The sequence below is a fragment of the Propithecus coquereli genome, unplaced genomic scaffold (genome assembly GCF_000956105.1).
Source record: "Propithecus coquereli isolate 6110/MARCELLA unplaced genomic scaffold, Pcoq_1.0 Scaffold217, whole genome shotgun sequence".
Taxonomy (NCBI): Eukaryota; Metazoa; Chordata; class Mammalia; order Primates; family Indriidae; genus Propithecus; species Propithecus coquereli.
The window spans coordinates 3,734,494-3,758,184 of record NW_012146856.1 but is presented as its reverse complement, the minus strand read 5'-3'; the positions used below and the strand labels follow the sequence as shown (position 1 = coordinate 3,758,184).

Here is a 23,691-nt window from a genome sequence, read left to right as displayed (position 1 = left end):
AGCCGCTGGGCTATTGCAGCTCCTCGCTGGCTAAGTAAAGGCAGACCCCTGGCTCGTCCCTCTCGTGCACGTGTGGTTGGTAATAGAACGTTACCTTCTTCTCTAACTGCTTCATGTGTGCTGAACTGGTCTCTCTCATGAGATTACAAATTCAAGGTGGGCTCCACTCACTCTTCCTCTGGCTTCCCTGAGCCCTGGGGAAACGTTTGCGAGAATTCTTGGTCAGGCTGACGTGAATTGAACCAGGGCGCTATCTCCCCTGGTCAGGTGCATCCTGATGTCCTGCCCCAGCAGGTAGAGAAAGCACATGCTGACATGGCCCCAGGCCTATTCCCAAACCCCAGGAGCCCCCAGCTGCTGGAGCCCCGGCGTGTTCTCTGGGAAAGCCACATGGTGGGGCATGGGGACTGTCGAGGGCAGGCTCTGTGTGGTGCTGGCAGAGGGCCCTGTAGGAGTGGTATGGAATCACATGGCTGGGGGGTGGTCTGGCCTGACACAGCGGGCCTTCAGACCCCTGCCATGGTCCAGGGGTGGGGGCACTGCTCCACTCAGAGGTGCCAGTGAGGTGTCCCCATAAGCCATCCTGGGCCAGAGGCCGGCACCAACACTACTGGAGTGCCAGTGGAGACCCCGAGCTGGGTGGGGGCTCTCATATGTGTTAACCCATTTGCTTCCCTGAACAGCCTACCGCGTTTTTATCATTCCCGTTTGAAATCACAGAAATCAGGGCTTGAAGGGACTATGAGAAATCTTGCCCAGTAGCAAACAGCTGGTCAAGGAGCCTCCATTTGAATGCAGTTCGTGTTTCCTGGGATGTGGCCTGCACTTACCACGTTGCCTGCAGAGCGCCTGAGACAGAGGCGGAGCCAAAGTGAAGGAGGGGCACAACCCATTATTTAAAGGTGACTTTGGAATCTAAACTCCCACCCTGAAGAGCAGATGTGATTTTTGTGTGCTCCTGGTACATACGGGGCCAGCAGTAGCTCACCAACCCCACAGAGCATCGCCGACCTCAAAAAAGTCTTTGAAACCATTAGCAGAGCCCGGCCTGGCAGCCACTGCACAAATCTGGCTGCCTCAACCCCTGGCCCATAGCCTGCTGGATTTGCGCACGGAAGGTCAAGCAGAAGGGTAACGAGAAGGGCTTACCTGCCCCTCCCTGCCGCGGGTCCAGCTGAACACCTCTAGCAGAGCAGGAGGAGATTCCTTGTCTGGGTCCTGTTTACCGCGCCACTTTTAAGGTCAGTCAGTCGCTTGTTTGTTGAGGCTAAATTCACTTACCTGCATTACTCACCGGAGACCGCAGAGGCCGAGGGGACGCCTGGCTGCTCAGTCCACACAGTCCCGCATGGGCACTGCTGGGTGAGGCCCAGGGTCCGGGACAAATGCTCGTGGAGACTGAGTACACAGCTGGAGCATAATAGCTCTGGATTTGTTGATCCCTTGGGCTTCTGCAAGGTAGACATCGCTGTTTGTCCTTTGGCCTCCTGCGTGGGCCACACGTGTCTGAGTGTGTTCCGTGTGCGTGTGCACAGATGCATGCTGTGCTGGGGGCTGTGGAGAGTCAGCCCACACCACTCTTCCCATCCCAGGTCCCAAAACAGTCGCATTATGGTGACTTGGGCAGCAGGCGGTCTGTGTCCGTCGGTCCCACACATGCTGGCCCTCCAAGCTGGCCAGGCGAGTGCCGTCCCTGCGGTTTAGCTCTGAGCCTCCCCCCTCGTCTTCCATGGCCCCTCCCAGGACACCGCAGGCTTCTCACGTGCCCCCACCTTTCCTTGCTGCCTGCTTGGCCTTCAAGACAGCCGCCCCATGAGACCACCAACTTTGCTGACTGAACCCAGAGACGGAAAGAGCTGGCCTCCCCTGTGCTTAGGGGGCAGTGAGCTCCCTGTGCTTGCAGGCCTTGAGTGCAGGTCGTCCTGTGGTGGAAACGGGGGAGAAAGAACTCCGGTGTCCAACGCAATGGGAGCAAAGGCGATGCGGGCTGGAAGATGATTAAAGTTGTTTGCAATTTTGACATTCTCCGACAAGGGCCCTTTGCCCGCCAAGTCGGCTGCAATTCAAGGAGACAGTAGAATCAGAAATCTACAGGAGGAAGGCCACAGAGAGACTCTGGCCCTTTGCTCTTGGTGTCTCCCATTGGAGCTCACATCGGTCAGTTCTGTCACCAGGATGGGCCCAAGGAGAGGAGGGGGACATGCAGAGAGACCCCGCCTCCAGTCCCCTCTTGAGCAGCTCACGTGGGCCCACCGCTCTGGCGGGCAGCGCGGCTGCACGTGCAGACATGCACCAAGGCCCTCCCGGGTTCCCGGCCCTGGCCAGGGGCTGCCACCACTTCGCTCCTTTACGCCCCACAACAGCTCCCCGGGGCAGAAGTGGGCATCTGGCTTGCGCTCACTGAATCTCTGCCGAGTGAACAGAGCTGCTCCCCTGAGCAGCCAGGACAGTCCCTCCAGGACACATGCCCATGAAGGCCCCATCCTGCTCCAAGCCTCTGCTTCATCTGTAGGCAGTGAGGCTTCTCCTGGGTCTTCTCCCCACATGCATCAGGGCCCCCAGGCAACCGCCTGCACTCAGAATTCCCTCCAAGCACTGCTTGCTGCCACCTGCCTTTGAAGCAGGAGCAGGTCCCACCCGCCAGTCCTGGGGAGGCACTGCCGCCCATGCCCCGTGGCCCTGGAGTTTGGCGGCCCCTGCTGATAACAGTAAAAGAGGAGCGCCCACCAGCCACACTGCCCCAGCCCCCTGGGGGAGACAGAAAACTGCCCAGGCTGTCAGTGTACAAATATTGACTGTGTGCCTTCCTGTCACACACTCCGAGAGCTGGTGCCCCAGCTAGCTGGGCGGGGCCTGCAGAGCCAAGTGGCCGGGCTGTGTGTAGCTGGGAGGATCCCTGAGCAGCCCTCCCGGACTCCACAGTGTTAAACTAGCCTTTCCATCCACATGCGCACATACATACACCCCTACACACCCTTCTCCTCCAGCAGGACCTCGTCCCGGGGGCGCTGGCTCTCATGGGTTTCTCTGTTGCCTGTGCTGGTGGTCACAGCCTTCTCCTGGCCGCGGGCTTTGGGGCTGGCTCCAGCTCCCTGCCTTTGGCCTGCTGTGCAGAGCTTCCTCCAGAGCCTGCTGTCCTGCCCTGAAACCCAGCCTGGGTCAGGGACCCTGCAGTGTGTCTGACTTGTTCCCAATGATCCCTTCTTTCCTCTAGATAAACCCACGTCCTGCACCCCGGAGTGTGGATGAGGAACATCTGGCCCCGGGGTGCAGATGAGAGGTCCCAGCTGAGACAGGCCTCGGGGGCTCAGCGTCTGCCCGGCCAGGATGCCCGGTGCATTCCTATGGGTTAAGTACAGGGTTTCAGGGTGAGAAGGGGCAGAGAGGCCTCCACCCTGCCCTCAGCAAGAGAGGAAGTGGCTTTACCAAGGGAAGCCTGGCTCCTTCAAAAGGAGGGGTTCCCAGTCTCGGCCACGGCAGAGAAGAGCACCTCTCCAGCTCATCAGCAGAAAGCTAACAGCAAAGGGTGTCCCGGCGCAAGCACGTCTTAGACCCTTCATCTGGCCCCTCGGAGTTTTGCAAGCAGAGACTGTAAGTGTTCTGCTGTCACGCGCCTGGCACAGGCTGGCACACAGTAGGCCCTTAGCCTGCTGCAGAGCAGCCGCAGTGTACCTTCAGCACGGCTCACGCTCACCCAGGCAATCCTTTCATTAACTTCATTCTTTTGGAATTCATAGTTTTCAATCAGTAAGAAGTTGTTCTTCTGTTGGCTGATTTCTTTTTCTCCCGTCCTGGAGCCTGGCTGCCAGTCAATTTTCAGAGGGCAGGTGTCAGTGGTCGTCCCTCTCTGTCCCCTGAGGTCCCCATTATACCACATTGCAGCACAGGTGACTTAACTTCTGCCTCGCCCTCCTGTCCTGTCCTGTTGACGATAATAGTGACGAGACAAAACCGGAGGGGGTGCATTTCAGCAGAGAGGAAAAGCAGATTTGTAAAGCAAATGTGAAAATATTTATCACACAGAAAAATTATCAGGGTGGTTGTGAGTTCATTCCCCCAACTCTGTCTCTCAAAACCTCTAAAGCTCCTGACCTGAGAAACCTCCTGGGAGGCTGTGGTGTGGGTTTCAGGGGACGTGTGTGAGGATAATACAAGATTGAGCCTCCGCCTGGGTGTGCGGCAGGCCTGGGGAGGGAGGGAAAGAGCATTTGGGCTGCGGAAGCAGCAGAGCCCGTGGGGACAGGGCTCGGCCAGTCCCAGTGCTGCCGGGAGGCCGAGAGCTGGAGCCCAGCGGGCCACGGCAGGGCACGGAGGAGGCAGCCTGGTGGTCAGGCTGAGGAAGCTGGTTTTCCTTGCAGGTTCTGTGTCCGGCTCATCACTGCCACGGTGCCTAGCTCCGCGCCTGGCGTGGCAGGGCTGAATCCAGCCCTGCTGGATCGTGGAGGGCTCAGCACATTTTCACATGAGTTCATTGTTCACACTCAGCCAGGGGAGCCCTTGGAGGGTGGAGAGGGGAGTGGCACGGTGGGATGTGGGTTTTTTAACGGCCACTCCGATTGCTCAGTGGAGACTAGAGCAAGAGTGGGCACAGGTGGAGCCGGCAGAGGCTACAGCACCAGGCCAGCAGGAGGTGACAGGCAGAAGCAAGCCACCTACATGTGGTTCAGAGGGAGGCCAGCTGGAAGTGGGAGCACCAAAACCCAGCCTTGGTGAAAATCTCCCCAAGATGCTGCAGGAAGTAAGTCGGCACTCCTGGCCCTCGAGCCTGTGAGGGAAGTCCGCTGGAACTTCCAAAGAATTAGTGGCAGGTGCTTTGCAAACCCTGTGTGAGACGGTGCGTTTCATGGGTCCTGGCCCCAGAGGTGTGACCTTGGGTAAGTGACTTTGCCTCTCTGAGACTCACCTTCAAACAGGCCAGAGGCATGGCAGATGGCAGCACACCTGCTCACCAGGTAGAGCTCGGCTGTGTGCTCAGCCTCAGAACCGGCCTCCATGCTGGGCCAGGCAAATCCTCTGAAGCCGCTTTCTCCTCTGTGCCTGGGTCCTCAGTGTGGCCACGCTTGCTCAGCACGGTGATATTGGGTGCTCATACAGGGCTTATCGAAGTGTCCCCCACCTCTGACCTCACAGTGCCACCTCTACCTGAAGGAAATAACATGAAATACACATTCGTAGCCAGAGCAGTTCATTGTGGCATGTGTATAACGGCAAGAAATTAGAAACAACTAAGTGTCCAGCTCTGGGGGAAGGGTGTCACATCTGTGGGACGGTCACTCCGTGGAATGGAGTGCAGATGGTAATCCTGATGTTTACACAGAATTTCTCATCCTAGGGGAATACTTCCGATGAGACACCAGGTATAAAACCCGGACTCACAAGAGCGTGTGCAGAACTCGGGCTCTGCAGTCAGGGTCCAGGCTACAGCCCTTCTCTGCCTTCTTCTCACCACGTGTGAGTCTCAGCTTGCCGACCCCTGGGGGCTTCACTCTGTGCGTCTGTCAGAAGGCTGGTGCAGGGCAGTGAGTGCTGTCAGGGAAGTGGGGGCGTTCTGTGCACGGTAACTAGGCAAAACCATCAAACGTGTACGCGAAGGGCTGGGAGGAAATGTGCCTGGGCCCAAGCTCTGGGTAAATTATTTTGCTTTCCTTTACTTCACTGTTTTATCTAAATTTTCTTAAAGTCCATAATTTACTTTTAACGTGGAGCCAAATAACCTTATTCTTGTCTAATGAAGATTCTTGAGAGAGGAGCCCCATGCCCAGCCTGAGGTCCCAGGACGCCCGGGTCCCCATGGGTTCTAGTGAGGGGATGGGAATGATTCAGTGCTGCCCAGCCCCATCCGACTCCCCTGTTGATGCATAGCCTGCAGTGCCCGCCGGGCAGCACCCACTCCCGGGGGTGGGGGGTGTCCCAGGAAGGAAGTGAGTAATGACCCGGGGCACTGAGGTTCGGGGCTGGGGCCAGAGGCGGCACTTAGGCTGTTTCCCATCAGAAGCGCAGGGGGCGGAGACAAACCCGTGACGGGCGCCTGCTTGCCACTCACCTGGGTGACTAACCATGCTGAGCACCTTCAGGCCTCTGGCCATGCCAGGTGGGCGGCAGGAGCTGCCAGGGCCAGGCTGGCTGCTGGCCTGGAGCTGAAGGCCCCTGACTCACGAGAGCACCAGCTCGTCTTTCTGCAAACCTCCCCTCTGGCTCCGCCTGACGACAAATCCCTCTCCGGAAGGACGTTCCCAGTCTAGAAAACTGTGCCCTGGCAAAATTAGAAAACTGTCCCAGGACTTGGTTGAACCTCTGCTCTGTTGTGTTAGCTGTGTGGCCTTGGGGAAATTGCTTACCACCTCTGTGCCTCATTTCCTCTTCTGTAACATGGGGATCAAATCATTACCTTTCCCACAGGGTCGTTGAGGGAACCGAATGAAACAGCTCTCAAAGACTCCCCAGCATGCCTGCGCATAGTAGGGACTCCACTGATCATCGTCCTCTCCCTCTGCTCTTCTTCACTTGTCCTTTTCTTATTTTCATGACGAGCCTGGGTAAAGCTGCTGCTGTCCCCCATCAAACAGACCCTGGCCTGGGACTCCATCCCTCAGATACCAGGTACGGATGTGTCCATGGCTGTGTCCTGCCACTGGAGGCAGATGGTGACTGCAGTATGACAGGGGTCTTCCCAAACAGGAATCAAAGGAGCATGAGTAATGACAGGAACTTAGGGTGCATGGCAGAGAGGGGCGTCTGGCCAGGGGACTCTAAGGCATCCCCGAGCTCACTCCACATTAACCGCTGCTTCTCCTGCCCCATCCCCAGACACAGGAGGGCCAGGCAGGCTGCAGAGCTGCTGGTCGGCAAGAGGAGGCCCTGCCTGTGGCCTGTAGGGAGGAGAGAGCAGCCTCGGGCTGAGCCTTTGCTCTGCCACCCATCCGCTGTGTGACCCTCGGCCACTGGCCTCACCTCGCTGAGTCCCTCGTCTGCAAAGAGGATAAACAATAGCAATGCATGGGTTTGTTGTGACACTCCCGTAGGAATTCCATCCTGCTAGGTACAATTGCAGTGCGAAGGCCATTGGAGACCAACCATTTTTCTGAAGTCTCCTTGGAGTGACAAAAGGACTGATAAAATATACCTGCCACACTCGAGGTGCTTCGTGAACTTACCACTTCATACAAGCCTCCCAACGAAAGTGCTGCCATGATATTCAATCTACTTTGGCAAAGGAAGTTGGGGCCACTGCCTAAGGCCACAGAGCTGGAAGACTGGGAATTAGGGTTTACCCAAGGGTTTTCCCACTCCTCCCCCTACACCCACTCACTCCCCGAAACCACCACCCTGCAGCCTTGGTGTTGTGTGACTTCCTGACCCGCAGAGACAAGCTCCCCTGTGGAGAGGGAGGGCTGTCTCCATATGTCTGTCCTGCGCCTGCCATACTGCCTGCTCCTGGGAGTGGGGGGAGGCAGGGGTGGTGTTTGCAGCCCTCCTAAATATCGTCTCTTGGGTACATATCAGCATTTCACCTGCTCCCTCGCAGGGCAGGCTGTGTGATAAGAATCCAGGAAGTTCAACAAACTCAGGGTGCTTGGCCATCATAGGGTTCTTGCCAGAATAAACAGGGCCTGGCACGGGGCTGCAAAAGGCCCTGTCCCAGGGCAAACACTGCCCTTCGCCAAATACGGAGTTGTTTTTGCAAAGGCAGTGTGTGTACTCGGGGGCAGGAGAAGAGCAGCTCCGCCAAGCCCCCAGACCACTCACCCCAACCCGACTCTGACGTCACCTCTTACTAATGGGCACAGGGAGACTCTCACGGCCATTAGTGAAAGACACAAAGAAAGTTATTGCAAAACAAAAAAGGAAGAGGAATGAGTAATCTTGGTCATAAAGCTCCCAAACAACAGTACAAAACCACTCAGGCAGCCCAGGCATCATGCTTCCTGCAGCCTCCCGGTACAGCCAATACATCATCTCACGTGGTCTAAAGCGCCCTGTGAGGTTGGCAGGGAGGAGGGGAAGAGCTGGCCCTGCCTACTGGGAAAGTAAGGTGTCCAATGCCTACGGAAGGTGCAGGGTGGCGGGAGAGAGCGTGGAGAGCCAGGCCCAACTGCGCTGAAACAGTAGCTCTGCTGCATGCCTTGGCAGGTCCTATGGGTCCTGGGAGCCTCAGTTTCCTCATGCGTAAAATGAGGATTGCAACCACCACTCACAGAGGAGTCTTGGGTTTCCTTAGGGTAATAGCCTGGAAGGTCATTAGTCGTGCACCTGACCTGTAGTAGACTCTCAGGAAAACAAGTTCCTGCCTAGGGTCGAGAGTACCACACAACTGGAGGCCGGCAGCCCTCCCAGCACCTCACTGGTAGGCCAAGCAAACAAGGTTAGCTTCACGAGCTGCTGTAAATGTACAAGAAAACACATCTGCCTGTGGTCCAGACTCTCCCCACAGCACATCCACACGAATAGGAGAGAGCTCGTGTGCGTGCGTGTGCACGTGTGCATGTGTGTGTGCTCGTGTGCGTGTGTGTGCACACGTGCGTGTGCATGCATGTGTGTGTGCGCATGTGCATGCGTGTGTGCTCCTGTGCATGCACGCCTGCTTTCTGAAGGCGCTCACTCCTGCTGCTGGGTCATACATCACAGGCAGCTCCTATGTATCCTGCAATAAAGTCATTTAATGCTAATGATGAAAGGTATGCCCTACAGTGCTCGTTATTAATAGGAATTAGATGTATTTCAGGTAACAAAACAGTGGGTGATGTGGGCAATAAACACATCACGCCAACCTGCTGAGACTGACATGGTTCACGCCTGTCCCTGGAGAAAGAGCCACCCTCACACAGCAATTACAGGTTAATGAATCACTGCACGGCTCCAAAGCTGGGCCCCAGGAGGTCAGGACTCACCTTAGCAGCTACCGGTGTGTCCTCCGGTGTCTGCTCTGCCCTCGTGATTGTCAGTATGTCTCTGTTCACGCTCATGGCCTCACCCACACCACCCCTCGCGTTTGTCTGTCTTGTGCACACTCTGTCCAACCCGTCAGCTCTAGACACCCACTCACATACTGACACTCGAGTTTGTCCCAGACCCCCATAGAGCTAGAGCTAGACCCGGAGATAACCCGGAGATACACATACACCCAGAGAGGTACATAAAGAGGTGTGTGCGTATGTACCTGTGCACACGGCGGTCTCGGCCACATACATACACGTGTACACACATGTGCCCTGCATCCACATGTGAGCACTACACGGTAGGAAAGGAGGACGAACCCAGAGGAGCACAGCCAGAGGAGAGAGAGTATGGCTAGGGGGCTTCACAGTCAGTCCAGGGCTCCCCACTTGCCCTGGCCTCTGCAGACAGCCCCCGCTCCCACACTACACTGCCCCACATGCACCCTTGGGCCACCCAGACAGACCCCAACCCCTCTACGCTTTTGTTTGTGCAAATTTTCCCTAGAGTGCCTGACTGGGTTCTCAAGGCTTGATTGTCACCTCCTCTGCAAAGCAAGCGCCTCATCAGAGTCCCCATGGTCAGGAGAGCCTTGGTTATGTTGCTGTACAAATAATCCCACTTCCTAGTGGGTTTGGCAGTCAGGTGGGGGCTCTGCTCCACACAGTCACTCAGGGACGCAGGCTGCCATCAGCCCGCCGTCTTGCACCCTCACCAGCTAGAATACCCTCATTGTCTGTGGCAGGGAAGAGAGAAGGCGGAAGGTGAAGCCTCAGGCCGAAGGGAAGTGTGTTACCTGCACTCACGTTTCATTGGTCAGAATCAGTCACATGGTACCACCCGACTGCCGAGAGGCTGGGAGGCGCAGTCTTCTGTGTTCGCATTCTATGCCCAGAAGCCAGAAGTCTGAAATGAGTCTCATGGGGCTAAAATCAAGGCATCAGCAGGGCTGGTTCCTTCTGAAGGCTCCAGGGGTGTCCACTTTCTTTGGCTCATGGCGCCTCCTTTTCTTCCATCTTCAAAGCCTCAGAATAGTATCTGCTGCCCTCTGTGACTTCCCGCCTTTCTCTCAAAAGGACCCTTGAGTCCAGGTAGTCCAGGGTAACCGCTCTCTCTTAAGAGCCTTAGCTTTATCACATCTTTGAAGTTCCTTTTGCCATGTAAGGTCACATTCACAGATTTGGGGGAGTAGGACATGGCCATCTGTTATGGACTGAATGTTTGTGTCTCCACAAATTCATATGTTGAAATCCTAACCCCCCACAATGGCGATATTGGGAGGTGGGGCTTTGGAGAGCCCTGGTGGTGGATTATCACCCTTGAAGAAAAGAAAGGAGGGTTTGCCATAGTGCTCTCTGCTGCCCTCATGGGAGCATACAGCAAGCAGGCAGCCGTCTGTAAGCCAGGCAGAGAGCCCTCACCAGAACCCGACCATCCTGGCACCCTGACCTCAGACTTCCAGGCTCCAGGATTATGAGAAATAAATGTCTGCTGTTTAAGCCACCCAGTCTATAGTACTCTGTTACAGCAGCCTGAACTAAGACACCATCTTGGGGCGGAGCATTATTCTGCCTAGCACAGTGTTCCAGAAAGAGAGATAACCCAGGATTTGGGGACACACAGCACTGCCTCTGCTGCCCAGCCTTCCTCCCCTGTGCTGTCATTGCTCACAAAACCTCTCTCGAGGAGCAGACAAGCATCTTAGGGGCAGCTGGCTGTGAGCATCTCTGCCTAGCAGGTGTCTGGCAGACAGCAGGGGCCTGGTTTGTAGGAAGGGAGTGAGGAAGAAAAATATGAATGAATGAATTTGCCAGACCAAGTGGTGTGTGAGAATAGAAAAAGCATGAGAGAAAGTGGGCAGATCCTAAGGAATATGGAGACAACCACATCCCGTACAGCCAGCAGGCGAAGAGCATTCCCCTGCAGGGGAGGAGCTGAGGGAAGCATGAGCGCTTCCCGTTCAGACTTGGAAGCACACTGAGGGCAAGGAGTTTAGGAAGAAAGGGCAGAAGGCGGCAGGAGAAGGGAGCCCCTCGGCTGAGCCAGGCGCCACGCTAGGCGCTTCACAATCAGAGCCTCATGGTCTCTGCTCAACAGCCCTGCGCACAGCACCGTGCAGGTGAGGGGACTGAGACTCAGGAAGGAGAAGTCCCTGGTCCAAGTTCACACACTGGACAGCTGGCTGTGCCAGAATTTACAGCCCTGTTTTGCTGGTTCTGAAACCAGCTGCCATCTGCAGACACCCAGCTCTGTGCCAAGCTTTGTTACACTGCAGTGGCCCTAATGTCCCTACCTCTTTAGCTCTCAGGTCCTTTATCTGCAAAATGAAGAAGTTGGGCTAGATGATATCCAAGTTCCCTTCAGCTCCAACCTCCCTGGGTCTTTGGGCAGGTCTAAGTCAGAATGGGCTTCCTGGAGGGGCTGGGGGTCTGAACTTCTTCCTGCTGGCAACGGACACGCAGTTCCTTTTGTGTTGCCAAGAGACAATCCAAGGCAAAGAGGGAGAGGCCCACGGCAGAGATGACTCCATGCTCCAGAAATGAGAACCGCAGCAGCCCACAGGATTGTGCAAGCTGCCCTTGAGCTGCCAGCCAGCCCTGGCCCGAGGAGGGCTGTTTACACTCCCCGAGTGTGTGTTCGTAGTTAACTCATTGGCCTAGAGCACAGCCCCTCGGGCTGCCAGGCTGGTCTGTGTGGAAATGACAGGGATGGACCTCACCAGGCCCTTTATCTCAGACACCAGACACCCATTCATTCATTGATTCATTCATTCATTCATTCACGTACTTGTTCATTTCCTCGTTCACTCCCTGAGTGTCTGCCAGGAGTTGTGCAAGGCCCTGCAGATACGGAGGTAAACAACACAATGTCCTGAGGAGCTGCCAGGACCCTAGAATTTCGAAGAACAGTGAGGCACTAAATATAGACAATGACCCTCTCAGGATTGGGACAACGATAAAGGCATGTGTTCGGGGAACACAGGGCAGGGGACTTTGGTATCTTCTTATGGAAAATATTTAACTACTAGTTGAAAAATCAAAACAAGATAATAACTCTATACACAATTACCTTTAGAAATATTTTTTTCTCATGAATATGGTATTTGACAATATCACATTCAAAGTTTTCTTTAAATCCCACTTGAAGCCTGGCCAGGAAAATCAGCTTTAGTCATTTTCAGACTCCCTGCCTCTGAGGACATGCAAAGGGCCTGGGGTTTGCATAGTTTGCCAGGCACCAGGGAGGTTACCCAGAGGTCTCCCAGATAGCGTGCCCCTTGATATCCAGTAGCTGGGGCCAGGTTGGGGGCTCAGAATGCCAGGGCATGGTCGTGCTTGGACTCCAGTTTCCCTGGACCAACAGCAACCTGTGGGAAACCATGCAAGGGGCCCAGGCCTGGCCTCTGGGACTTGGGAATGCTAGAAACCTTCTCCCTTCCTTCTCACAACTCTCTTTTCCACCCACCTTTTTGGGACTGCCTACCTGTTTTTTTTTTCTTGACCTTCCTCTTTCACAAAAGACAGGAAAAAATGTTGGCTGTGAGTAGTTTCTGGTGGGGTTCTGCAAATGCCCCTGAGACTAGGGAGCAGAGAGGGGTCTGACTACATATCTGGGACATTGAGAGGAAAATACAAGGGAAAAAAAATCACAAATTCATAAATTATCTGCCTTACACAAAAATAACTGTCTACCTTTATTTATCATTTCTTTAGGATATATTTCTAGGAGTAAAGCCAAAAGATTAGCACATTTTGAAGAACACTTTCCAGGTTGCTTTTCTGAAGGTTCATACCGTTTACCCTTCCACCAACAACGTACGAGCATTGTCTGTTTCACCACACCATCACCAACACCAACTGTTCAGGTGCTTTAGTTTTTCCATCTTTGACTATTTTACAAACAAAAGAATTTTGTTTTCAATATCTTTGCATTTCTTAGATTATTCATGTCACTCATTTATTTTAGAAATATGATTTTATTTTCAACGCTCCCTTTGAATACAAAAATTCCTCAGAAAGTGTGGGTGGATAGATCCTAGTGTCTCATATTTTTCTAACGTCACTTCTAATGTGTCCTTCCAGATTTCTTTTCTCACCTGGGATACCTTTCCCACCTTGTCTGATTGGGAAATTCCAATTGGTGCTTCCAGACCCTACATGTCTCCCCACCTTTGAAAACCTTTCATGCCCTCCCTGGAGAGGGTGGCACCCTCTTCCCATGGGCCATCTGAGGGCCTGGTTCATACCTGGTAGATTCTTTAATCCACCACTTCACAGCATTGGGGACAGGCTTGTGTGCTTCAGGCTTCACTGAGCTTCATTAAGCCTCAGTTTCCCCCATAGAAGCTGGAATCATGCCTGTTGCTTGGAGTTGGGTAGGCATGAGATGAGATAGAGTTTGGAAAGAGCCCAGTCAGTGCTCAGCACTCGGTATGTGCTTAGTGGATTTTAGCTATTACATTGTTATTATTACTGTTATTATTTTTCTTTCTCTGGAAGACAAGGAAACGACTTTCTCCTCCGCCTCTCTGGTTGCTGGCTCGGAATGTCAAAGTAGATCAATCGAACTGCTTACTGAGTAAGTGTGTCTCTGCCCTTGGCACTGGCGTCTCATCTGCGGACTGAGATGTGAGTGGTGCACTACTGTCTCCTCTGGCAGGCGGCTGGCTGGATGACTCAATGCCTGTTCCCTCACCCCTGTGCCCCTCACCCATGCGTGCCTGGCCCTGCCATAGACGCTGGAGAAGTACATTCAAACATTTGCATTCCCAGCACCCTTTGCTGCTAGGAGTGGCCATGTGACGCACTCCTGGCCAATGAGATACCAATGGGGACTCCGGGGAGACTACAGAGCCGCGGCCGCCATCTTGCCACCACAGGCAGCAGGGAAGCCCACGTGCTAAGGGTGATGGACAAGAGAGCTGGGAGAGCCTGGTCCTTGTTGGCATCACCAGCAGCTGTACAAGAGCAGCAACTGCTCATTTCCAGAATTCTCACTATGTTAAGAAAATAAACCTACCTTTGTTTATGCCACAGTGAGTTGAGTTTGCTGTCAAGTGAAGCCAAATGCATTTCTGATATCTATGAACTTGCTTTAAGGTGCTAATCAAACATTACATCCCCTCCTCACCTTTCCTCTTCCTTCTCTTTAAAAGGCCCTTCGCTGATCCTTGGGGAAAGCCGAGGAGCACACAGCATGTTTGGACCGGGGCCTAATGCCGGAGAAGCCAGCGGCATGCATAACTCACCCGAGCATTCCTCCCCTTCTCTACCCCAAAGACGGGCTGGGGTCAAGGACACCCTGGAGGCTAAGATCAGAGGAGCATGCCCAAGAGGACTAAGGCGTAGCCAAGGAGAGGCCCTTGAGCCAACTGGGTGCTCAGGGCAACACCCTGTGCGAGGGCCCACCCCAGCTTCCTGCAGCCCACGAAGTGACACAGCTGCTGTCTGCCGGTGACAAAGTAGAGCGTGGGGGGGCTCCTGTGTCTGACTTGGCTAGACCGCCCCAGCCTCTTTCAGGGAATAAAGAACCTGCCCTTCCTAAACCCCTGGGAACTACTGTGAGTATATACTGTGTACCAGGTTCTTCTCATCTCCAAGACAGCCCTTCGATACAGGACTTCTCATCCCCATCTATAAATGGGGAAACTGAAGGGCACAGAGGCCGAATGGCTGGCCCAAGGTCACCCTGCTGGGAAGTGGGGAACTTTGTTTCCCTCTGAGAGATAACAACCCCACAATGTAACATGCTGCTGCAGAGGCTAGTTTACTTCCTGTCTGCCATGCAGACGTCATTCATTCCCAGCTGACTGCCTTCGTCCCAGCTCTGCGTGTCCCCAACCTGGAACGCCCTCCAGATGCAGCTGGCATCTGATTCCAGCTTCAAGACTCACCCTCACTCCCTCCCTAATCATTAGTAACGACCACTTAGGGAGAACACTCCTCAATATTTTGCAACAGCCCTACCGGACGGGTGACTTTATCCCTACTTTCCAGATGAGGAAACTGAGGCTCAGAGAGGAGCGTTTGCTGGCCTCTGTCATGCAGCTAGTAAGGGGAGTGGCGGGATGCAAAGCCGGCTCCGCCTGGGGCAGTGTCCTCAGAAGAGCAGGAGAGGCAGGGGTTGCTTCCAGGTGAAGGTCAGGCCTCTGAAACCGCTGGGTCTGCTCCTGCTCTCCTCCCCCACACTTGGCCCTGCAAATTGGCTTTGACCTTTCATGTCCCTTCCTTTGAGCTTCTCCCCATTCAATCTGAAATCACAAAGGAAGAAAGGAGAACTGGCAAGAGGGAAAGGCCCCTCCTCGCCCAAGCCCAGGCCCCGGGACACGCCCCTACAGGCACACTGAGCCCTCCAGGGTCTGTTTGCACAATTGGGGCGCTGCGCTAAGCACCCCACCTCCAGGAGAAAGGCACCACGAGGTCATCTGTTTACTCTGGGATTAGCGGCTCCCTGCGGGAGCTCTTTTCCTACGAGATGAAAAGAAAGCGGACAATCTGTCAGGTAAACAGGCGGCATTGTTCTGGGCCATGTCGGGGCCCCTTTGTGGGCCGGGCCTTTGAGGTCGGTTGCTCCCAGGCGCAGGGAGAGAGCTTACTTACAGGGCACGGGAGGCCCATAGGTCGCCTGCTGCAGTTACAGGGAGGAGGAACAAAAGGCTCAGACAATTCCTGCCTTTCCTTAGTCGCCCTCTCTGCAAGCCCTTTCCTCTCTATGGGTCTCTGATGAGCCCAGCAGGGCGGGCACGGACCCCGCTCTCACACACGGGGAAGCTGAGGCCAGCGGCAGCTTCCCCACTCGCAGAAGAGAGCTCCCGGCTTCCAGCAGAGGGGGGCTGGAGGAAAACCAGCAGCTGGTCCAACCACCACACTGTTCAGCCAGGGAATAGCGGGAGAAATGGGAGTTACCGAAGCACGATTTCTGCCCCAGAGGCTGCCCAGGTTCCCCTGGTGGGTAGTGAAGGACACTTGAGAGCCACAACCATCCCCACCAAAGGGCTGCTCGGTTTTATGGATTCTTAGGCTATTTTAGTAGCTGAGTAGACACGGCTGGTCAAGGCTGGGCCTGGTCCCTCCATCCGTGCAACAGAGAATCTTCCCTGGAAGCAGGGAGCGGAGTGTGCAGGCCCCGCCCTGCCCCACACGCACATGTGCCTGGGAGTCAGGACTCCTGAGCTCGGGTGGCTCTGCTCCCTGTTTGCTCTGTGGCCCCAGACAAGCCACTCACCCTTTCTGGGCCATGGTCTTCTTGTCCATGAGATAAGAGGCTCTCCAAGGGCTGGCGGCATGCAAATCTGGGGGGACACAGGCCCTTTCATGAGGACAGGATGGAGGAGGGTGAACAGCCCTCTGGAGCAGAGGACTGCAGGGATCCCGTGTCCACCTCTGACCTCTGAGGGGCTGTGAGGCAGTGAGAGCAGGGGCCCTGGGCCCAGCCACGATGCTCCAGGCAGGGTCCTGCTGTGGTAAGAGAGCACTGTGGTGAGGTGTAAGGTCACCAGCTTTGGGTCATGCTGACCAGCCTAACTGTAGCCTGTCACTCACCAGATGCCCAACCTTGGGTAAATGACTCAGCCCCCTGGGCTGTGAAATGGCACCCGCAAGACCTCCCCAGCCCGGGGGTTCCGGGGCAGAGGGGCCCTGTGTAAGGAGGAGCTGGGGCTGCCGTGGGGCCCTGTCCCCTCCAGCCTCCCTCTCCCAGTCACCCCGCCACTGCCCCCTTCCAGGAGGACACCCATTGCCTTGCCACCCAGAAGCGAAGTCACTGTTCAGCATGCAGGAGGCAGAGCCGGAAACGTAGAAAAATCTAATCACACTCCCAAAGTCCAGGGGAAGCTGAGAGCAGGGCCGGTGGAGAAAGACACAGAGCCCTGGCCCGAGAGAGCCGGCATTGACCAACTGTATAGCTGCGTCCGAGATGAGCCCGGGCACTGTCCCGAGATCGGCTTCATCCCTGGAGGGTCACCAGATGCATGTGCACGTCCCATCCCCAGACAGGGCCCCAGTGACTCAGAGCCTGACATTCATGAGCCTACTCAGCAGGAAGGAAATTGGAGGCCCAAATGCTCCAGCCACACTCTTCCAGGGGCCAGAGCCAGTCCCCGGTGACCTGGAGGAAGAGGGGGTGACAGCACCGAGCTCAGCTCCTTTTCTGAGGCTCCCCAGGACTGCATGAAGGAAAGCCCCTGCCCCACCCAACCACTGGGCTGTCCCTCCTGGAGCCCTGGCTGATCTACGGGCTGTGTGGCCCGGGCAAGTTACTTGCCTTCTCTGAGGCTCACCTCACCATAGAGAAAATGGAGATAAGAGGATGGTTGCTGCACAGGTTTTTGCAAAGATTAAATAACATGTTTATAAAAGTGCCTGGCATACAATAGTAGCCCAGTGAAGATTTATAGTGTCTGAATCCCCCTCACTGCTTTTATAGCCACTTTTCTTGCTGTCCTCTTTCCCCATTAAGCTTCCAAAACCTCCAACCGGAGGTGCCCGTACTGTCCAGGGGCAAACACCGTGAGAATAATGATGACACTAGTGACCACCCCCTGAGCACTTACTCTGAGCCAGGCCTTGCGCTAGCAAGTGCTCTATGCCAGTTTTCAGTGGAGGCAACTGAGGCACAGAGGGCTTAGACAACCAGCTCTAGGCCCCAGCTAGGAAGTGGTGGAATCGGGATTTGAACCCAGTTCAGGTCCCTTAGCTACGTCCTCCAGGGCAACAATCAACTCTGACTTATGGAGCCTGAGTGCATGCCAGGCCCGTCACCCCCTGAATTGTATGCGCTAGGCAGTACTGTCCCTTCCACAGAGAGGACAAATGGGCTCAGAAAGACCCAGTGTCCACTTGGCACGCTGTGCTTGTGCATGAGAAGTCTGGGTACTGGCAGATCCAGGCAGCTGGTAGGGAGGGGACTGGCTCCTGCGTGCTCTGGGACCCCCTTCCTGCTCACTGCCACCGTCCCAGACACGTGGCTCCTGGGGAGCTGTCAGCTTCCAGCTGTGGCAGGACCAGGCTGGCTACCTCCCTGTGAGCCAGGCAGCCCTCACCTGGTCAGTGCTATGCCCCTGGCCCTTCCATTCCCTCTCTGGGCACCGGTGGACTCTGCCTCCCTGGGGTTTTGCTGCAGTGAGGATGGAGGGGGCTCTGAGGAGTCACCCTGGTGGGAAGGAAGGGTGAGGGAGTCCACTGAGCAGGGGATTGGGGGGTGGGCCGACGTAGACAGGAGGCCTGGACTTCCCCAAGCAAATGGCCTGTTACCTCATGTGCCCATCAAAACACTTCCCTTCCCAGCTCTGGCAACTGGCTCCAGAAACAGGATAAGTACCGCCCCTAAGGACCGTTTTCAGGGAACCCCAGTATTTTGGGATTGAGGCGCCAGAGAATCAGGCCCCATAGGAGGAGAGTTTCCAGCTGCAGCTGAAACACATCTGTCCTCAGTAACACACGTTAAACACCCTACACCACACGCACCATTCCTCAGCCTCCTTTTTGCTTTTGAAGGTAGCCCCAGCTATCCACTTTTCATCAGATTCAGCTGGATACATGCGGTCCAAAGGGATGTCCACATCACAGACCTTGTGGACAGCCCTGCCACCTTGGCACTCACTTCCTTACCAGGTAACCGATTCCACAAGCCCAACATTTCTGCCTTCTAGAAAGAGCTTTGGCTAAAGAGACATTTGCCCGTCTTCCTGCAGCTTCCACCTGTCAATCTGTCAGTCCCAGAGCAGGGAGCATGAGGGGCGTGAGGGGCGTGAGGGTGGGCTCTGGTCAGACTGCCTGGGGTTCGCATCCCAGCTCCCCACGTACCAGCTGGGTGACAATGCACTCGCGGTTTGAGTGCCTGGTGCCTCAGCTCCTCTGTCTGTAAGGGGAGGATTATAACAGCCTCCTCGGAGAGTTGTCATGGGGTTCATGCGACATCATAGAAGGCAAGCTTTATAGCCCCGTGCCCAGCAGTGAACAAATGATAGTGTTAGTATCATTGGAATGACAACTGTAACTGAAATCCAGGGAAGGTGTTTCTCTTTACAGAAGACCCAAATAACTCGGTAAGAACTAAATCAATCCTGAGAATACCACACAGCCAAAGCCTCCACCCGGTGCAGCCAGGCCACCTTGGATGGGAGGCCAGCAGCACACCAGTTCTCGGACCGCACCCAAGGCTGGCCAGTTGTCAAAGACAAGCAGTCTGCTGAATGTACGGGACCTGCTACCATCGTGTCTCAGGAATGGTGTCCAAGGGCCAAACAAAGCCATTTTTCCTTGAAATAGCTTAATTGCTTTGTACAGGAAAGGGTGGTTCTAACTCTGAACTCACTTTGGCTGGCTTTTCAAATGGGGGAAAAATAGAAACCCGTAGGTTCCTCAGAAGATCTTGTGTAGCTGGCTTCTTGCCCCTCCTCCTGGTATTTCAGGGTGCTAGGTGCTTATGTGTTGCCAAGATGGGCCAGAGCAAGGGTTACCACCAGCAGGACTTAGGTCAGATCCGGCTCTGCGTCTGGTCCTTGAGGGCTGATAATGGTTGCTAGAGTGACATCAGACCCCCAGTGAGGCTTGGGATCCCTGAGCTAAGACCACATCTGGGATATCTCATGAGTCAGGCCACCTGGCTCCTGGTGGCCGTGTTGCCACTCCCCAGTTATGTGACCTGGGCAAGGTTACTGAACTTCTCTGAGCCTCCATTTCCTGCTGTGTGAATCGGCACCAATGAGTCCTATCTTTGGAGAGTTGGGAGCATTCAGTGAGACTATGTTTGCTGCAGGCCTGGGACACAGAAGACCACAGAGCTGCCACTTGCCTCCACAGAGCTTCCTGGAGAGTGAGCCTGGGGCAGTGCGGTGCCTCCCACCTGCAGGAGCTCCTTCTCTGTCTATCAGGAAATGTGGGCTTGTGGATAGGGGCTAAGCCGGCCAGAAGAGAGAAGGGTGACCGGGCTGAAGGCTGGGGCCTGGCTGCGGGATGGGGGGCTGGCTTTTATGGCGGGAGGAGAAAGGGGCTTCACTGCTGTGCATTCGACCCAGAGCTTTCAAGCACCTTCCAAAGGCCTAGCGGAGAGCCTGAGCTCTTGTTTGAGGAAAATAAGAGGAAGCTGAGAACCGGGGGCCAGAGGAGTAGGCAGCTAAGTTGCTGAACACATGCAGCACTGAGGAGGGGCAAGACTGCCTGGAAGGCTCAGCGGGGTCTCAGGGACCTTTGCGAGGACTGACCAAGACTAACTGGGCTCGAATCAGGGGATTCACTGTAAACGAGGCAGACCTAGGCCTTGCCTTTGGGAATGTGGGACTCAGATACAAGTTGAGTAATCCTCAGACCTTGGTGAATATCAGCATTATCTGGAGAAATAGTAAAAATATATCAAACCAAGACTTCTACTTCTGAGAGTTGTAAAGAAGAAGGAAAGCACATTGACTAGGGATCTCAGGACCCAAGAAACAACATGGTGGGGAGTTTCTTGGGTTTTTTTGCTTCACGTATCCCACACTGATAACTAAAGAAGCCGGCAACCCAGAAACACCAACAAACACAGAGGGAAAAACACCAGAGCCCCAACAGGCTGCTCTCTCTGGCCAAAGGAGCAGCCTAGCGAGATAGAAAACGTTTAGTCCATTCCCGCACTACTCTAGTCAAACAACAAAGGAAAAAACATGGCCCCAGCCCCATCTCCATCATCACTGTCTGGGTGGGAGTCTAGATTTTCACCCAGCTATAATGAGGAGCCTCAATACCCCGCTGGGCTGATGTCAGAGAAGACCCACTGGGGAGCCAGGACTTTGATTCCTCCTTGAGACTTCCTCTTGGACTCATGGACTATTTATGGATTTCTAGTTTGAGTCCATCGTGGTCAGAGAAAATATTCTGTAAGATTTGAGTTCTTCTAAGTTTGTGGATTGTTGAGATTGGTTTTGTGGTCCAGGATATGATCTATCGTGATATATGTTCCATGAGCACTTAAAAAAGATATGTATTCTGCTGCTGTTGAGTGGAGTATTTTCTAAATGTCAGTTGGATCCTGTTGGTTGATGGTGTCATTGAGTTATCCTTGCCGATCTTCTGTGTGGTTATTCTATCAATCATTCAGCGACAGGTGTTGAAATCTCCAACTATAATTATAGATAACTATACAGATTTGTCTATTTCTCCTTTCAGTGCTATCAGTTTTTCCTTCACCTATTTTGCAGCTCTGTTGCTTGGTGCACACCTATTTAGGACTGCTATATGTGCTTGGTGGATTGACCTTTTTATAGTTATGTAATGTCCCTCTCTGTCTCTGATAATTTTCTTTGCTCTGAAGTCTACTGTACCTGATACTAACATAGCCATTCTTGCTTTCCTTTGAGTAATGTTTTATGATATATCCTTTTCCCTCCTTTTACTTTCAACTCACCTGTATCATTATCATTAGGGAGTTTTCTGTATGCAGTGTATAGTTAAATTGTGTTTTATAATCCACTCTGCCAATCTCTGTCTTTTAATCGGTATATTTAGATCTTTTATATTTCATGTAATTATTAATATTTAGGGCTTAATTCTGCTGTTTTATTTTTGGTTTTCTGTTTGTACTGTTTCTCATAAGTCTATTTTCTTTTCCCTTCATTCCTCTGGGTTACTTGAACATTATTTAGAATTCCATTTTGATTTATCTATAGTGTTTTTGGGTATATATTTTTGTATAGCAATTTAGTGGTTGCTATAGGTGTTACATTTTTTATATACATAACTTATCACAGTCTACTTGTATCATTTCATCAGTTTGAGTGAAATATAGAAGCCTTACTTACCTTTACATTACATTTATATTACAATTATCATAAATATTTCCTCTATATACATTTAGAACTATATCAGTGTTATATTTTGCTTCCATCATCAAGCATAATTTAGAAAACACAAGAGGAGAAGGAAAGTCTATTATACTGTTGCTGACTATGTTCTTTCTTCCTTCCTAATGTTCCAGGATTCCTTCTTTGATTACTTCCTTTCTGTTTAAAGAAGTTCTTTTGGCCATTCTTTTAGGGTAGTTGTGCTGGTGACAAATTCTCTTAGTTTTATTTCATCTGGAAATGTTTTTGATTTCTCCTTCATTCCTACAGGATATTTTCACTGGGTATAGAATTATGGGTTGACGGTTTGTTTCTTTAGACTTTTGAAATATATTGTGCCATTTTCTTCTGATTTCTGTTATTTCTGATGAGAATTCTACTGTCATTAGAATTGTTTTTACTCTGTAAGTAAGGTGTCCTTTTTTCTACGGCTGCTTTCATGATTTTTTTCTTTGTCTTTGGCTCTCAGAAGTTTAATTATAATTTAATTATAATTGGCATGGATTTCCTTGGACTTTTTCTGTTTGAAATTGTCTTATCAGCTGAGGCTGCTATAACAAAATACCACATACCGAGTGGCTTAAATAACAAAGATTTATTTCTCACAGTTCTACAGGCTAAGAAGTCCAAGATCAAGGCACCAGATGATTCGGTGCCTACTGAGGGCCTGATTCATGGTTTATAGACAGCAGTCTTCTCAGTGTGTCTTCTTCACATGTTCCTCAGAGAGAGGAAGCAAGCTCTTTCAGAACTCTTGTAAAGACAGGAATCCCATTCATGATGTGCCACCATCATGACCTCATCTAATCCTAATTGCTTCCCAAAGATCCCACCCCCTAATACCATCACATATGAAGTGTTTTTTTTTTCCAGGGGGGAGGGGGATAAGCATTTTCTAACAGGGATTCTCTCACCTTGTTGAGTCTGCAGGCTTATGTTTCTTGCCAAATTTGGACAGTTTTCAGCCATTATTTCTTTGAGTAACTTTTAAAATCCCTGTCTTCTTTCTCTTCTTCTTCCAGAATCCCAATGACAAGAATGTTAGATTTTCTATATAGTCCTACTGGTCCCCAGGGCTCTGTTCATTTTCTTCCCCCTTTAGTCTATTTTCTCTTAATCATGCAAGTAAATTCTACCTTTAGGTTCACTGGTTCTTTTATCTGTCACCTCCATTCTGCTGTTGAGGTCATCCACTGAGATTTTTATTTCTGTTATTAACTTTTTCAGTTTGAAAACTTGCATTTGGTTCTTCTTTTATATATACCTTTATTTCTTTGCTGAGGCTTGCCATTTTGTTATTTGTTTCAACTGTGTTTGTAATTGCTTGTTGAAGCATGTTAAAGCATGGCTACTTTAAAATCTTTGTCAGATAATTCTAATATCTTTGCCATCTTGGTATTGGTACCTTTGATTGTCTTTTTTATTCATCTGAGATCTTCCTGGTTCTTGGTATGGTGAGTAATTTTTTTATTAAAACCTGGACATTTTTATATTATTAATATGCTCTGAGACTCTGGATCTTTTTTTATTTATTTATTTTTTTGAGACAGAATCTCACTCTGTTGCCCAGGCTAGAGTGCCATGGTGTCAGCCTAGCTCACAGCAACCTCAAACTCCTGGGCTCAAGCAATGTCTTCTGCCTCAGCCTCCTGAGTAGCTAGGACTACAGGCATGAGCCAGCATGCCTGGCTAATTTTTTCTATATATATTTTTTTAGTTGTCCAGATCATTTCTTTCTATTTTTTAGTAGAGACAGGGTCTCACTCTTGCTCAGGTTGGTCTTGAACTCCTGACCTTGAGCGATCCACTCACTTCAGCCTCCCAGAGTGCTAGGATTACAGGCGTGAGCCACTGCGCCAGGCCTCTGGGTCTTTTTAAACCATTTGTTTTAGGTGGCCTTCTCTGAGACCATTCTAATAGGGAAAGTGGGGGCATTACCT

General features: G+C 52.5%; 1 pseudogene; it reads left to right on the top strand.

Annotated features, from left to right (window-relative positions):
* Nucleotides 1-23,691, top strand: part of LOC105810630 — a 105,926-nt pseudogene that overhangs the window by 68,056 nt on the left and 14,179 nt on the right.